This window comes from Rhinatrema bivittatum, chromosome 18, assembly GCF_901001135.1.
Source record: "Rhinatrema bivittatum chromosome 18, aRhiBiv1.1, whole genome shotgun sequence".
In the NCBI taxonomy this organism is placed as follows: Eukaryota; Metazoa; Chordata; class Amphibia; order Gymnophiona; family Rhinatrematidae; genus Rhinatrema; species Rhinatrema bivittatum.
Window position 1 is genome coordinate 8,332,030 of NC_042632.1, and position 17,135 is coordinate 8,349,164.

Here is a 17,135-nt window from a genome sequence, read left to right on the forward strand (position 1 = left end):
GAACCTAACATCGTGTAACTACAGCAAGGGTTATTCTTCCCTATGTGCAACACCTTGCACTTGTCCACATTAAATTTCATCTGCCATTTAGATGCCCAATCTTCCAGTCTTGCAAGGTCCTCCTGTAATATATCACAGTCTGCTTGTGATTTAACTACTCTGAATAATTTTGTATCATCTGCAAATTTGATAACCTCACTCGTCGTATTCCTTTCCAGATCATTTACATATATATATTGAAAACACCGGTCCCAATACAGATCCCTGAGGTACTCCACTGTTTACCCTTTTCCACTGAGAATATTGACCATTTAATCCTACTCTCTGTTTCCTGTCTTTTAACCAGTTTGTAATCCACGAATGGACATCGCCTCCTATCCCATGACTTTTTAGTTTTCGTAGAAGCCTCTCATGAGGGACTTTGTCAAACGCCTTCTGAAAATCCAAATACACTACATCTACCGGTTCACCTTTATCCACATGTTTATTAACCCCTTCAAAAAAATGAAGCAGATTTGTTAGGCAAGACTTCCCTTGGGTAAATCCATGTTGACTGTGTCCCATTAAATCATGTCTTTCTATATGCTCTACAATTTTGATCTTGAGAATAGTTTCCACTATTTTTCCCGGCACTGAAGTCAGGCTCACTGGTCTATAATTACCCGGATCGCCCCTGGAGCCTTTTTTAAATATTGGGGTTACATTGGCCACCCTCCAGTCTTCAGGTACAATGGATGATTTTAATGATAGGTTACAAATTTTAACTAATAGATCAGAAATTTCATTTTTGAGTTCCTTCAGAACCCTAGGATGCATACCATCCGGTCCAGGTGATTTGCTACTCTTTAGTTTGTCAATCTGGCCTACTACATCTTCCAGGTTCACAGTGATTTCGTTCAGTTCGTCTGATTAATCACCCCTGAAAACCATCTCCGGAACTGGTATCTCCCCAACATCCTCATTAGTAAACACGGAGGCAAAGAATTCATTTAGTCTTTCTGCAATGGCCTTATCTTCCCTAAGAGCCCCTTTAACCCCTCTGTCATCTAATGGTCCAACCGACTCCCTCACAGGTTTCTTGCTTTGGATATATTTAAAAAAGTTTTTATTATGAGTTTTTGCCTCTATGGCCAACTTCATTTCAAATTCTCTCTTCGCCTGTCTTATCAATGTTTTACACTTACCTTGACAATGCTTATATTTTATCCTATTTTCTTTAGATGGATCCTTCTTCCAATTTTTGAAGGATGTTTTTTTGGCTAAAGTAGCCTCTTTCACTCACCTTTTAACCATGACGGTAATCGTTTTGCCTTCCTTCCACCTTTCTTAATGCGCGGAATACATATTGACTGCGCCTCTAGGATTGTATTTTTAAACAATGTCCAAGCCTGTTGAACACTGTTAACCTTTGCAGCTGCACCTTTCAGTTTTTTTCTAACTATTTTCCTCATCTTATCAAAGTTTCCCTTTTTAAAATTTAGTGTTAGAGCTGCAGATTTACTTATTGTCCCCCTTCCAGTTATTAGTTTAAATTTGATCATGTTATGATCACTGTTGCCAAGTGGCCCCACCACTGTTACTTCTTTCACCAAATCTTGCGTTCCACTAAGAATTAAATCTAAAATAGCTCCCTCTCTTGTAGGTTCCTGAACCAATTGCTCCATGAAGCAGTCATTTATTACATCCAGGAACTTTATGTCTCTAGCAAGTCCTGATGTTACATTTACCCAGTCAATATTGGGGTAATTGAAATCTCCCATTATTATTGCACTGCCAAATTGGTTTGCTTCCCTGATTTCTCTTAGCATTTCATCATCTGTCTGACCATTTTGTCCAGGTAGACGGTAGTATACTCCAATCACTATACTCTTACCCAACACACATGGGATTTCTACCCATATAGATTCTACTGAGCATTTACTCTCTTGTATGATCTTTATCCTGTTGGACTCTATACCCTCTCGGACATAAAGTGCCACACCCCCACCAAGTTGATCCTCCCTATCATTGCGATATAATTTGTACCCTGATATAGCACTGTCCCATTATGATAACTATTGCCAAGCGGCGCCACCACCGTTACCTCTCTCACCAAATCCTGTGCTCCACTGAGAATTAGATCTAAAATCGGTTCCTGAACCAATTGCTCCATAAAAATGTTTTATTCCATCCAGGAACTTTATATCTCTAGCATGTCCCGATGATACATTTACCCAGTCAATATTGGGGTAATTCCGCACTACCAATTTGGTTAGCTTCCAAAATTTCTCTTACCATTTCACTGTCTATCTCTACATCTTGACCAGGTGTGTCAGGGAAGACTATAGTCTTCCCCGACACACAAGGGATTTCTACCCATAAAGATTCAATTGTGCATTTAGTTTCATGCAGGATATTTATCCTGTTGGACTCTATGCCATCCCGGACATAAAGCGCCACACCTCCTCCCGGGTGCTCCTCTCTGTCATTGCAATATAATTTGTACCCCGGTATAGCACTGTCCCATTGGTTGTCCTCCTTCCACCATGTCTCTGAGATGCCACCTCTGACATGCCACTTCTGAGATGCCACATCTTTTTTCCCTACACCATCAAATCTGGGACGAATGGCGGCCTCTGCCAATCACTGCCGTCTTCCCTGACATTCCCGGGATGGCGTGGGCATTGCCGACCGCCATCTTGCTTCCGGAGTCACATAGGTGCGCGCATAGGCCAGCTTTGTACACGTCATAGCGGGAACCTTGGGGGCGTCCCCTCTGGATGACGTAGTTTCGCTACCTGTACTTAAGCAGTCCAGCCCTATGCACTAACTAGTTAGCAAGGAGTTTCCTCATTGCTGAATCCACTACCCTTGGACTTCGGTTCCGGTTTCTGGCTTGCTGTTGTGAATGCTCTGAGTACCTGCTCCTCGGGGGCTCTTCCGTGTTCCTAAGCTATCCGCTCCTCAGAGAGTCTCCCAGCCTTTGAACTCAGTTTGTTCTTCTTCTCAGAATACACTGTGGAACCAATCATCAAGAGTACATTCTTCATACCTCAACTCTACCTGGCCTCGCTGAGGTTCCCTGCGGTGTACCCCATTCCTCAGGCCACTACCGAGCTCTCCTCAGCAGAATTCATCTCATCGAACCTACGCTACTGATTACTACCTCTACGTCTCCAGGAACCTTCTGAGCTTCCATATCTCTGACCTACCTCAGCTTCACCAGCATTGTACAGTCATCCTCGGCATACCCCGCGCTGCGGGCCACTACCAGATCTACACTCCAGAAGTTTGCTTCACTTCTTTGAAGGCTGCCTGATGTGTCCTGCTCCTCAGGCCACCCCGGATTACTACATCTAATGTATCACCCTGGGCATTCCCCTTACTCAAGAACTGTTCTTAACTGCAGTCCCCGCTCCACGGGTTCTGCTCTTTCTCTCTTATAATAAAGTCTCTTCACAGTTGTGTCCTAAGCCTCTGAGACCGTGCCTACCGATAGTGAGTCTCACAGGGCTCCTCCCTTTCGGCAGAGCCATCTCTCACCTCGGCCCAGGGTTCACATCCATACCAAAGCAAAACACGCCCAGTAAAAGTTGGGACTGTAGTGACCTAGATGAAAAAGAAGTAAGAACTGAGTTTTTTGTGCAATTTTGCCTTATCTGGTTTAAAGGAGGAAATTTGTTTTTTTTCTATCACCTTCTCCCTGCCTATAATTTTGAGAAGAGAGTTTTCTTTCTCATCACTGAAAAGAGCTATGGAAATTTGGACACTGATTCAGAGGCTGAGTCTGAAGGCTGAGTCTGAAGGGAAAGACTTTGGTGCTTGGAGCTTCCATCCTGTTTTTTTCTTTTGATTTTATCTTTATGCTTGTAATCAATTTTTATAAGTTGCAATAAACTATTTTTTGTTGAACACCAGCCCAAATCTCTTCCTGCTTTATTCACCCCAAGGACCAGCCTGCTGAACTGAAGATATTTACGTATTTATTTATTTAATTTATTTTTGTTTAATGATTTTTAAATACTGACATTCATTGGGAATATCACATCGGTTTACATTAAACATGAACTTAGCTTAAAGCGCTTTACAGGGAACTGAATAATTACTACAAAATAGAATCTGGATAATTACTACAAAATAGAAACTGGATAGTTAGATAACTATATACAGTGTCCATGTCAAGTGTTGTTTCCATGGCTCCAGAGGCTACCTATCAAATTATAAATATTTCCATCTTTCTTTATACAATACAATGGAACTCTTCTGCATTCAAACCTTCTGTCTCTAGCTCTCTCAGCATATATATTGAAAGCAGAATAGTTAAGATATGCCTTACTCTTTAGAAGATGCAATATTGGCAGCAAGAAGACCTACTAAGTGATCATATGATTTTAAATGGAAAAGATTCTCCAGTTAATGTACTTCATGGAAAGAGAATGTTTGACCTCAATTTTCCTTCAGCATCTCCTAAGCCTATCAAAATTAAGACTAAAACCTAACTCAGGGTACACACATGAGCACCATTCCAGCATATAACAAACACTTAGATGGCCTTCCAGTCTCTCAAATTCCTAAAATATCAAAATTCATTCAAGAACTTTTCCATCTCCATCCTTCTGTTAGAGTTCTTCCTGTTCAATGGAACTATAATGTGGTACTCTGCTGGTTGATGCATCCTCTTTTTGAACCCTTAGCTTCAGTCAATTTAAAATTTGTGACGTGGAAGTGCTATTCTTGATAGCAGTCACTTCATCTAGTAAATGAGTACAAATTGGAGAGAGACTGTTTGGCTGTGAGAGTCTGTACAAGGTGCCTGTCCCAGGAGATTAGGGCTCTAGAGGTTTGTCCTCCTCTCTGCCAGTTGAACCCTGGCCCCCTTGGTGGCTTACTACAATGTTGTGGATAATACACATGAGAAAGAAGAGTTATCCGGGAGATAGTAGCCCTAGGGGCTTCTGCTTTGACCCTTGTATTAAGGATCTCTAAACCATGAGGGGGTTAAATGTGGTTATGCATAACTATAGAAATCCAAATGGACAATATAGTAGCAAAGTATTACATAAACAAGCAAGGAAGACTTGGCTTCTCAAAGCTGAGTCAGGAAGCTTGCAAGATCTAGAACTGGACAATTCTAAGACAAATATTTCTGAATGCCATTCATCTCCCAGGCAAAAGGAACTTTTACGACTATCTGAGTCACCAGCTTCAACCTCACAAATGATCTCCTCACTCAAATTCTGTTTGATTCCTGTTTCAACTTTGGGGGATGCCAAAGATCGACATCTTTGCAGCTCCATTCAGCACAAGCTGCCATTTTTCAGCTCCAAAAGATGGCTTTTTCATTTCATGAGCCAAAGTTCTAATGCATGCATATCCTCCAATATTGCTGATTCTCAAAACAATAATCAAATTATGAAAGGAGAGAGGAATCATGCTTCTAATAGCTTCCTTTTGCCCATGTCAAGTATTGTTTCCAATGCTCCAGAGGCTACCTATCATTCAACCAATCCATTTATAAATATTTCCATTTCTCTTTATGCAATACAATGGAACTCTTCTGTATTCAAACCTTCAGTCTCTAGCTCTCTCAGCATACATATTGAAAGCAGAATAGTTAAGATATGCCTCACTCTTCAGAAGACGCAATATTGGCAGCAAGAAGACCTACTAGGTGATCATATGATTTTAAATGGAAAAGATTCTCCAGTTAATGTACTTCATGGAAAGAGAATGTTTGACCTTAATTTTCCTTCAGCATCTCCTAAGCCTATCAAAATTAAGACTAAAACCTAACTCAGGGTACACACATGAGCACCATTCCAGCATATAACACTTAGATGGCCTTCCAGTCTCTCAAATTCCTAAAATATCAAAATTCATTCAAGAACTTTTCCATCTCCATCTTTCTGTTAGAGTTCTTCCTGTTCAATGGAACTATAATGTGGTACTCTGCTGGTTGATGCATCCTCTTTTTGAACCCTTAGCTTCAGTCAATTTAAAATTTGTGACGTGGAAGTGCTATTCTTGATAGCAGTCACTTCATCTAGAAGAGAAAGTAAGCTGCAAGCTTTAGTAGTGCATTTCATTTATTTATTTATTTGTTTGTTTTTTATATACCGATGTTCGATTTTACATATCACATTGGTATATAAAAAACAAACAAATAAGTAAACTGGTTGACCCTGGTTATTCAAATTGTAAAATACAAGTAACTGGGAAGATTTCCTGTAAGGCTTCGATCTCTAAATAGAACAGCAAGCTGGGATGGGTGGGGGTAAGTGGAGTACTATGCAGGGGGAGATAATTGTATATGAGCTACACATCTTTCTGTTTGTCTTTGTGACTTGGGGGGTTAAGAGTACAGGCCCCCCAGGCAACCTGGTTTATGTTGTTATTGTGTTCATGCTCAATAATAAAGTGTTGAATCATAAATAGAACAGCAATGCCCTTTTGCAGTCAAAAGCTTGCTTCACTTTGTTGGAATGAGGTTTTAGGGGAAAAAAAGCTGGACGTGCAATGGATTGATTTAAATGAAAATGAGAAAAGTTTAGGAAAAAAATTGGATGATTTCTTAGTACTATTCTATTTTGAAAAACTGTGTGAATGGTTCATGCACTCAGTTGTCTGTAAACCGGTTTGATTTTACATATCACATTGGTTTACAGACAACTGAGTGCATGAACCATTCACACAGTTTTTCAAAACTAGAATAGTACTAAGAAATCATCCAGATTTTTTTCCTAACATTTTCTCATTTTCATTTAAATCAATCCATTGCACTTCCAGCTTTTATTTCCCTAAACCCTCATTCCAACAAAGCGAAGCAAGCTCTTGACTGCAAAAGGGCATTGCTGTTCTATTTAGAGATTGGAGCCTTACAGGAAATCTTCCCATTTACTTGTATTTTACAATTTGAATAACTTTGAAGTTGAAGTTAAGGAACAAACTCTATCTTTCTAGCTCTCTCAATATATCTTCCATTGCTATGAATGTTCGGGTCTTCAGCTATCTGGTATGGTATAAGCTCATCACAAAATAATATCCGAAAAACAAACAAACTGGCTAAGTACATCTATAAAACTACACTCCCCAAACAGAAACCTCCGCTCAGCCAACAAAGGTCTATTAAAGATTCCACCTACTAGTTCCAAACAACTTACCTCAACTCGGAAGAGAGCCATATCCCTAGGAAGTCCCAAACTCTGGAACACCCTCCCAACCGAACTTAGAACACAGCATAACTTAAAAACCTTCAAAAAAGAACTAAAAACCTGGATGTTTACCAAAACCTACCAAAACACCCAATGACTCTCAGATATTACTTCACTCCTACTGGCCCTATGCAAACCATGTGGAACCAATGCAAGCACATAATACATACATAACTGAAACCACATAGTTTGAAATATGATCTACGTTTATAAAGCCTACAATATTTAATGTTGACAATCACATGAATCTTTGGAAACTATGTTAAGAACATAAGAACATAAGAAAATGCCATACTGGGTCAGACCAAGTGTTGTGAGTGAACTGTTTAGTGGACCCTTGGGCCGACCTGTGAGAGACTCGGGAGAGGTGTACTATAGTCTCTGGTGAGTGACTGGTCAGGAGGCGGATACCAGGCAGGAGCTGGACGTGAGCTTCACCCTGGAAGCCAGTACTCCCCCGGGAGGAGCCCGTAGGAGCCCAGCCGCTGGGACTTAGGTGATTCACCCTGGAAGCTGGTACTCCCCTGGGAGGAGCCCGTAGGAGCCTGGCTGCTGGGACTTAGGAGATCATGGAAGCTGGAGCAGACAGGCAGGGATCAGGAGACAGGCAGGAACTGAAGCAGGCTAGGACTGAAGCAAGCAGGAACTGAAGCAGAACTGGCTACTGGAACCAGACAGGAACTGAAGCAGGACTGGCTACTGGAACCAGACAGGAGCTGAAGCAGGACTGGCTACTGGAACCAGACAGGAGCTGAAGCAGGACTGGCTACTGGAACCAAGCTGGAACTGAAGCAGAACAGAATACTGCAAGCAAGCCAGACAGAAGCAAGACTTGGGCACAGAGTGAAACAAGTCTCAGGCAGGAACGGCGTCGCTAACGCAATAGCACACTCCGGGGCACGGAGCAACAGAGAACTGCAAAGAACCCCGTTGCAAGGCAAAGTCCTGGGTTCCGCGGCGGCCTTACATAGGCCGCGGCGTCTGACATCACGGATAGGGCGGAGCCTTCAGTGGTGGGAAACGGCTTTCATAAGCGCGGCTTGCGCGCACACACACCTAGGGAGAAGGCGTCCAGGCAGGGCTTCTTGGAGGCGTCCCCCCTGCGGGGATGCCGCGAAACAGGCCGCAGACCCTCAGAGACGGGCTGGGACCAAGGAGGTAAGGGCCTAGTCGCGGCTGCCGCGACTGGGACCGCAACAGTACCTCCCCTCTTACGCCCCCTCTTAGCAGGCCCGGGTTTACCTGGATGGTCTAGATGGAAGGCTTTCAGTAAGTCCTTATCAAGGATGTTGCGGGCTGGCTCCCATGTGTTGTCCTCAGATCCACAACCTTCCCAGGCGATGAGGTACTCCCAGCGACGTTGATGGAATCTGACATCTAGAGCCTCCTGGACTTGGTAGGTGGTGTCTCCTGGCACGGAAGGATCTGCAGATTTGGGAGCTTGGGGATGGTACCTAGAGAGGATGAGAGGCTTCAAAAGCGACACATGGAAGACATTGTGCACATGCATCGAGGAGGATAAGCACAAGCGATAGAAACCGGCTCCTACACGCTCGGCAATGCGGAATGGTCCACAGAATCTGGGGGCGAGTCTGCGGGAAGGAATCCAAAGTTGTAGATTCTTTGTACTCAGCCAAACACGGTCCCCAGGGAGGTAGACTGGTGCTGGCTGACGGTGGCTGTCTGCCCATCTTATGGCAGCAAGGGCAGCTCTTTGCATCTTCTTTTGGATAAACATCCAGAGGGCAAGTAGCTGGCGGGCAGAGAGTTGCACTGCTGGCAGTGCGCTGGGTTCAGGCGAGGGCAAGGGCGGCCGAAGTTGCTTCCCATAGACAGATAAGAAGGGAGAACTTCCTGTAGCGGTGTGTGTATGATTGTTGTATGAAAATTCCGCCCATGGGAGAAGTTTGGCCCAATCGTCTTGTCTTTCGTTTACAAAGGAGCGCAGGAAGGTCTTCAGAGACGATTCGTATGTTCAGTCTGCCTGTTACTCTGAGGGTGGAAGGCTGATGAGAGACTCAACTGGACCTTGAAGGGTTTACATAACGCCTTCCAGTAGCGGGTGGTGAATTGTGGTCCTCGATCTGATACGATGTCCTGGGGAAGACCATGAAGTCGGAACACATGTTGAACAAATAAATTAGCCAAGTCAGGCGCTAAAGGCAATTTTGATAGGGGAACAAAATGTGCCATTTTGGAGAACCGGTCCACAACAACCCAGATGACCGTGTTCCCGTCTGATGCTGGGAGATCCACCACAAAATCTGTGGAGATGTGCGTCCAGGGCTCCACCGGGATAGGCAAGGGGTGTAACAACCCTCTAGGTTTCCCGCCAAGCGGTTTTTGCAATGCACAAGTGGGGCAGGAGTCGACGAAGAGACGAACATCTTGTCTTACAGTTGGCCACGTTGGTCTAGCGTACCGGTACGGCCCGCATGCCCTCCAGGGAGGGATTCGTGGGCCCATGCCAGCACGGCCCTACGAGCGCGGCGTGGGACTACGGTCTTTTCTTCGGAAGACACGGAGGTGGCGGCGAGACACACTTTTCTGGGATCCAAAATGTACTGGGGCGTCTCAGGGGTTTCCTCAATCTCGGTGGACTGTGACAGGGCGTCTGCTCGCACATTTTTTGAGCCAGGGCGATATCGTAGAGTGAAGTCAAATCAGTCAAAAAACAAAGACCACCGGGCTTGTCTCGGGTTCAGGCGCTGGGCTTGGCGGAGGAAAGAGAGTTTTTTATGATCCATGTAAATGGTGAAGGGGTGGTTGGCTCCCTCCAACTACTGCCTCCATTCTTCCAGGGCGAGTTTCACGGCGAGCAGTTCTTTGTCGCCGACTCCATAATTGCTCTCAGCCGGGGAGAACCTCCTAGAGTAAAAGGAACATGGAAGAAGCTGTCCAGTGTCGGAGTGCTGGCTCAGCACCGCTCCAACAGCTACATTCGAGGCATCGACCTCAACCACGAACGGCCGACTGGGATCAGGATGGCGGAGGCATGTGTCTTGTAAGAAGGCTTTTTTCAAATCCTTGAAGGCTTGGCAGGCTTGGGCAGTCCAGTCCACCGCATTGGTTCCCTTCCGGGTGAGCGCAGTCAGAGGAGCCACTATGCGAGAATAGCCGGGAATAAAATGCCGATAAAAGTTAGCAAAGCCGAGGAAACGTTGCAACGCCTTGAGACCCCTCGGCTGCGGCCAGTTCCTAATTGCAGCGACTTTCTCCGGATCCATCTGGAAGCCGACAGCCAAAAGAATATACCCCAGGAACGGCAAGGAAGTCTTTTCAAAGCTGCATTTCTCAAGCTTAGCGTATAAGCTGTGTTCTCTGAGGATTTGGAGCACCTGGAGAACATGCTGGCGGTGCGTAGGCAGGTCACGGGAGTAGATCAGAACGTCGTCGAGGTAGACAATCACACAGACATTGAGCAAATCCTGTAGCACCTCGTTCATCAGGTGTTGGAAGACCACTGGGGCGTTACAGCTTCAGCTCCTGTTTGGTTACAAAGGCCAAAGGGCATTACGAGATATTCGTAATGCCCATCCTGCATATTGAATGCGGTCTTCCATTCGTCCTCGGGACGGATTCTAACTAAGTTGTAAGCCCCGTGTAGATCCAACTTAGTAAAAACTCTTGCGCCTTGGAGCCGATCAAGTAGTTCTGGAATCAGCGGGAGAGGGTAGCGGTCCTGTTTGGTAATTGCATTGAGCCCTCGGTAGTCAATACAGGGCCTCAGGAAGCCATCTTTTTTGCTGACAAAAAAGAATCCCGCCCCAGCGGGCAACTTTGACGGGCGAATAAATCCTTTCGCCAAGGGGTACACCCTACCCCGAGGAGGCATGGATCCGGGCAACAAATCAATAGCGCAGTCATATGGACGATGCTGCGGAAGAATCTCTGCTTTAGTCTTCGAGAAGACATCCGTAAGGTCCTCGTATGGTGCTGGAGGTCCAAGGGCGGAGTGCAAAAGCAGAAGTGCTGGAGATTTGGGAACCTTCATACAATGAGAGAGGCAGTAGGGACTCCACTTAATGATTTGCAGAGTATCCCACTGGATCACAGGCGAGTGCTTTTGGAGCCACGGAACTGGCTACTGGAACCAGACAGGAACTGAAGCAGGACTGGCTACTGGAACCAGACAGGAGCTGAAGCAGGACTGGCTACTGGAACCAGACAGGAACTGAAGCAGGACTGGCTACTGGAACCAGGCAGGAGCTGAAGCAGGACTTGCTACCAGAACCAGGCAGGAGCTGAAGCAGGATTGGCTACTGGAACCAAGCTGGAACTGAAGCAGAACAGAATACTGCAAGCAAGCCAGACAGAAGCAAGACTTGGGCACAGAGTGAAACAAGTCTCAGGCAGGAACGGAGTCGCTAACGCAATAGCACACTCCGGGGCACGGAGCAACAGAGAACCGCAAGGAACCCTATTGCAAGGCAAAGTCCTGGGCTCCGCAGCGGCCTTACATAGGCTGCGGCGTCTGACATCACGGATAGGGCGGAGCCTTCAGTAGTGGGAAACGGCTTTCATAAACGCGGCTTGCGCGCACACACACCTAGGGAGAAGGCGTCCAGGCAGGGCTTCTTGGAGGCATCCCCCCTGCGGGGATGCCACGAAACAGGCCGCAGACCCTCGGAGACGGGCCGGGACCAAGGAGGTAAGGGCCTAGTCGCAGCTGCCGTGACTGGGACCACAACACCAAGGGTCCATCAAGCCCAGCATACTGTTTCCAGCAGTGGCCAATCCAGACCATAAGAACCTGGCAAGTACCCAAAAAATAAGTCTATTCCATGTTACTATTGCTAATGGCAGTGGCTATTCTCTAAGTGAACTTAATAGTAGGTAATGGACTTTTGTAAACCGTTGTGATGGCGAAACCGAACTACGGTATATAAAACTCGACAAATAAAATAAAGTTAATTGTAAGACATTGATAAGGCAGGCTAAGAGAGAATTTGAAAAGAAGTTGGCTGTAGAGGCAAAAACTCACAGTAAAAACTTTTTAAAATATATCCGAAGCAGAAAGCCTGTGAGGGAGTCAGTTGGACCGTTAGATGATCGAGGGGTTAAAGGGGCACTTAGAGAAGATAAGGCCATCACGGGAAGATTAAATGATTTCTTTGCTTCGGTGTTTACTGAAGAGGATGTTGGGGAGGTACCCGTAATGGAGAAGGTTTTCATGGGTAATGATTCAGATGGACTGAATCAAATCACGGTGAACCTAGAAGATGTGGTAGGCCTGATTGACAAACTGAAGAGTAGTAAATCACCCGGACCGGATGGTATACACCCCAGAGTTCTGAAGGAACTAAAAAATGAAATTTCAGACCTATTAGTAAAAATTTGTAACTTATCATTAAAATCATCCATTTTACCTGTAGACTGGAGGATAGCAAATGTAACCCCAATATTTAAAAAGGGCTCCAGGGGCGATCCGGGAAACTACAGACCGGTTAGCCTGACTTCAGTGCCAGGAAAAATAGTGGAAAGTGTTCTAAACATCAAAATCACAGAACATATAGAAAGACATGGTTTAATGGAACAAAGTCAGCATGGCTTTACCCAGGGCAAGTCTTGCCTCACAAATCTGCTTCACTTTTTTGAAGGAGTTAATAAACATGTGGATAAAGGTGAACTGGTAGATATAATATACTTGGATTTTCAGAAGGCGTTTGACAAAGTTCCTCATGAGAGGCTTCTAGGAAAAGTAAAAAGTCATGGGATAGGTGGCGATGTCCTTTCATGGATTGCAAACTGGCTAAAAGACAGGAAACAGAGAGTAGGATTAAATGGACAATTTTCTCAGTGGAAGGGAGTGGACAGTGGAGTGCCTCAGGGATCTGTATTGGGACCCTTACTTTTCAATATATTTATAAAGGATCTGGAAAGAAATACGACGAGTGAGATAATCAAATTTGCAGATGACACAAAATTGTTCAGAGTAGTTAAATCACAAGCAGATTGTGATAAATTGCAGGAAGACCTTGTGAGACTGGAAAATTGGGCATCCAAATGGCAGATGAAATTTAATGTGGATAAGTGCAAGGTGATGCATATAGGGAAAAATAACCCATGCTATAATTACACAATGTTGGGTTCCATATTAGGTGCTACAACCCAAGAAAGAGATCTAGGTGTCATAGTGGATAACACATTGAAATCGTCGGTTCAGTGTGCTGTGGCAGTCAAAAAAGCAAACAGAATGTTGGGAATTATTAGAAAGGGAATGGTGAATAAAACGGAAAATGTCATAATGCCTCTGTATCGCTGCATGGTGAGACGGCACCTTGAATACTGTGTACAATTCTGGTCACCGCATCTCAAAAAAGATATAATTGCGATGGAGAAGGTACAGAGAAGGGCTACCAAAATGATAAGTGGAATGGAACAACTCCCCTATGAGGAAAGACTAAAGAGGTTAGAACTTTTCAGCTTGGAGAAGAGACGACTGAGGGGGGGATATGATAGAGGTGTTTAAAATCATGAGAGGTCTAGAACGGGTAGATGTGAATCGGTTATTTACTCTTTCGGATAGTAGAAAGACTAGGGGGAACTCCATGAAGTTAGCATGGGGCACATTTAAAACTAATCGGAGAAAGTTATTTTTTACTCAACGCACAATTAAACTCTGGAATTTGTTGCCAGAGGATGTGGTTAGTGCAGTTAGTATAGCTGTGTTTAAAAAAGGATTGGATAAGTTCTTGGAGGAGAAGTCCATTACCTGCTATTAAGTTCACCTAGAGCAGGGGTCGGGAACCCATGGCTCGCGAGCCAGATATGGCTCTTTTGAGGGCTGCATCTGGCTCGCAGACACGTGTCGCCATACTTCGCGGTTCCCCGCTGACCCAGCTGCTCCCCGGTCCTCCGCCGCCCGGGCTTAAAATGCTGTCAGCCCGGGCGGAACGCGGCAGGACAGCTGGAGTCAGCGGCACCGGCGTGCTCTCTTCTCCTCCCCCCCCCCCCCCGCGGCCCGGAAGAGGAAGTGGAGAGCATCGGGTGCCTGCGCGGGAAGAAGAGACCACACTAGCGTGGTCTCTTCTTCCGCGCAGGCACCCGATGCTCACCACTTCCTCTTCTGGGCCGCGGGGGGGAGGAGAAGAGAGCACGCCGACTGGAGTCATCCGGGTGCCTGCGCGGGAGTCATCGGGTGTCAGCCGGGTGCCAGCGCTGGAGTCATCGGGTGCCTGCGCGGGTCTTCCCGCGCAGGCACCCGATGCTCTCTACTTCCTCTTCCGGGCCGCGGGAAGAAGAGAGCACACCGGTGCTCTCTTCTTCCCGCGGCCCGGAAGAGGAAGTGGAGAGCATCGGGTGCCTGCGCGGGAAGAAGACTGCAGCGCGGCTCGGAGGAAAATGAAAATCTTCAGCTGCGGCCGATGGGACTCCGCCTTCACCTCCGCGAGGGCTGAAAATGAAGGAGGTTAGCGTTGGGAGGTGGCTGCTGCTGCCGCGAGTTCCCGGGGGGGGGGGGGGGGGAGAGAGAGAGTGAATGAGCGAGCAAGCATGTGTGTTTGAGATCCTGTGTGTGTGAGTGAGAGATTGCATGTATGTGAATGATTGAGAGCCTGTATATGTGAAAGAGAGTATGTCTGTGATTGAGATCCTGCCTGTGAGAGAGAGAGCATGAATGTAAGTTTACCATTGGGAACCTGTATGTGTAAGTTTGTAATTGAAAACCTGTTTGTTTGAAAGAGTATGTGTGTATGATTGAGATCCTTTGTGTGTGAGAGAGATCATGTGTATGTATGATTAAGAGCCTGTGTGTATAAGTAAGAGAGAGATCATGTGTGTCTGTGTCTGATTGACAGCTGGTTTAGGTGATGGAGCATGTGAGTATGTGATTGAGAGCCTGTGTTTAAATGAGAGAGAGAGACCATGTGTGTCTGTGTGATTGAGAGCTGATTTAGGTGAGGGAGCATGTGAGTATGTGATTGAGAGCCTGTGTTTAAATGAGAGAGAGAGACCATGTGTGTCTGTGTGATTGAGAGCTGATTTAGGTGAGGGAGCATGTGAGTATGTGATTGAAAGCCTGTGTTTAAATGAGAGAGAGAGACCATGTGTGTCTGTGTGTGATTGAGAGCTGATTTAGGTGAGGGAGCATGTGAGTATGTGATTGAGAGCCTGTGTGTAAATGAGAGAAAGAGAGGACATGTTTGTAAGCATGTGAATGAGAGTCTGTGTGTGAGAGAAAAAGACAGCATGTATTTATGTGATTGAAAGCCTGTGTGTGTGTAAGCGTGAAAAGATAGACAGCATGTGTGTAAATGTGTAATTAAGAGCCTATATAAGTGAGAGAGAAAAAACATTTGTATATGTGAGTGACTGAGAGCATGTGTGTATAGGTGTGTCATTGAGAGCCAGTGTGAGAGAGAGCGCTGGTATGTGACTGAGAGAGGAGAAAGTTCCAAGCAAACCACCCCACCTCCTGCTAATTCAGAACAATCTCAGGACACCTGGATATCAAACGTTCCCAGGTATGCAGAGCAAAAAAATTTTTGTATCCTTATTATTTTTCATTACTGGATCTTTGTGTCTGCTATTTTGAAATATTTTGTTGGTATCTGGAAATGTTTTATATGAGTTTTTAATTATTGGATATTCCACTCATCAGCTGTTTCGAAATATGTTCTTTTTGTTAGTACAGTTTTACTGCTGATGATTTTATATTTCTTGATTTGTTTTATAAGGATGTGTGATGTTTCTTTTTTCCTTTGTTACACTGCATACAGAGACTCTGGCTTGTTGCAGTTTCCAATTCAGTTTTTGTCTGCATGCTTCTTGTTATGCGTTTTGGTCTCTTTATTCTATGTTAGGTGAGGGACAGCACGTGATTCAGGTGAGGTTTTCTGCTGGCGTGTAGTTTCTGTGTAGGACTCTATAGCAGCCTGACTTGGTCCGTTTTCCTAATAGGAGATGTATTGGTGTCTTAAGGCCTGGTGTAATATTTTCAGAGACTTATTGTACTTTAAAAGTGTGATCTTACATAAAATGCACACATTTACTTGTATTTAGTTTTAAACATATTGTATGGCTCTCATGGAATTACATTTTAAAATATGTGGCGTTTATGGCTCTCTCAGCCAAAAAGGTTCCTGACCCCTGACCTAGAGAATAGCCACTGCCATTAGCAATGGTAACATGGAATAGACTTAGTTTTTGGGTACTTGCCAGGCTCTTATGGCCTGGATTGGCCACTGTTGGAAACAGGATGCTGGGCTTGATGGACCCTTGGTCTGACCCAGTATGGCATGTTCTTATGTTCTTAGGTATGAGCAGCTTGAATCAAGACAGTTCACCTGCACTCTGCATCAATTGAAGACATCTGTAAGGTGGCCACATGGTCCTGAATTCACACTTTTACCAAATATTATTGTTTAGAGCAAGACTCTAGCAATGATAGCAAATTTGGCCAAGCAGTTCTAAGAAATGTATTTAGTTGAGAACTTCAACTTTCCTTCCACCTTCTCCTGTCAGGTTGCAATTCATCTAGTAGTGAATGGAACAATACACTGCAATCCTCAGCTGGAGAATCTATGCTAGCTGAATTAATCCTGCATGTCCATGGAGAAAACAAAGTTGCTCTACTATAACAGGTATTCTTCATAGACAGGAGGGCAAATCAGCCACTCAATCACTCCATCCTCCCCACAGAGTTGAAACTTAGCTTGCTAATTAACTGAGGGGACTTGCATGATGGCAGCTATGTAGAAATACCCATGCATGCTCAGAAAGACTTCTGAGTGTTTCTGAAATCTGAGAAAGCATGGTCTGTATCAACACCATCAGTGATTTTATCCCACTTGAATGTCTGATTTTTCCTGATATCTATGGAGAACACCTGTTACAGATGATCGACTTTGCTTTCCCTATATCAAGAAACTGATACTATTTTGCTATAACACTTTTTCAAGATCTAAGTAGTTGAAGATTTAGAACAGGGAAAACATTTAGCAC

The 17,135-nt window shown here is 44.9% G+C and overlaps 1 protein-coding gene across 2 annotated transcripts in view; it reads right to left on the reverse strand.

Annotated features, from left to right (window-relative positions):
* LCP2 (lymphocyte cytosolic protein 2) overlaps positions 1–17,135 on the reverse strand; it is a 326,171-nt gene that overhangs the window by 139,939 nt on the left and 169,097 nt on the right. The window lies entirely within an intron of this gene.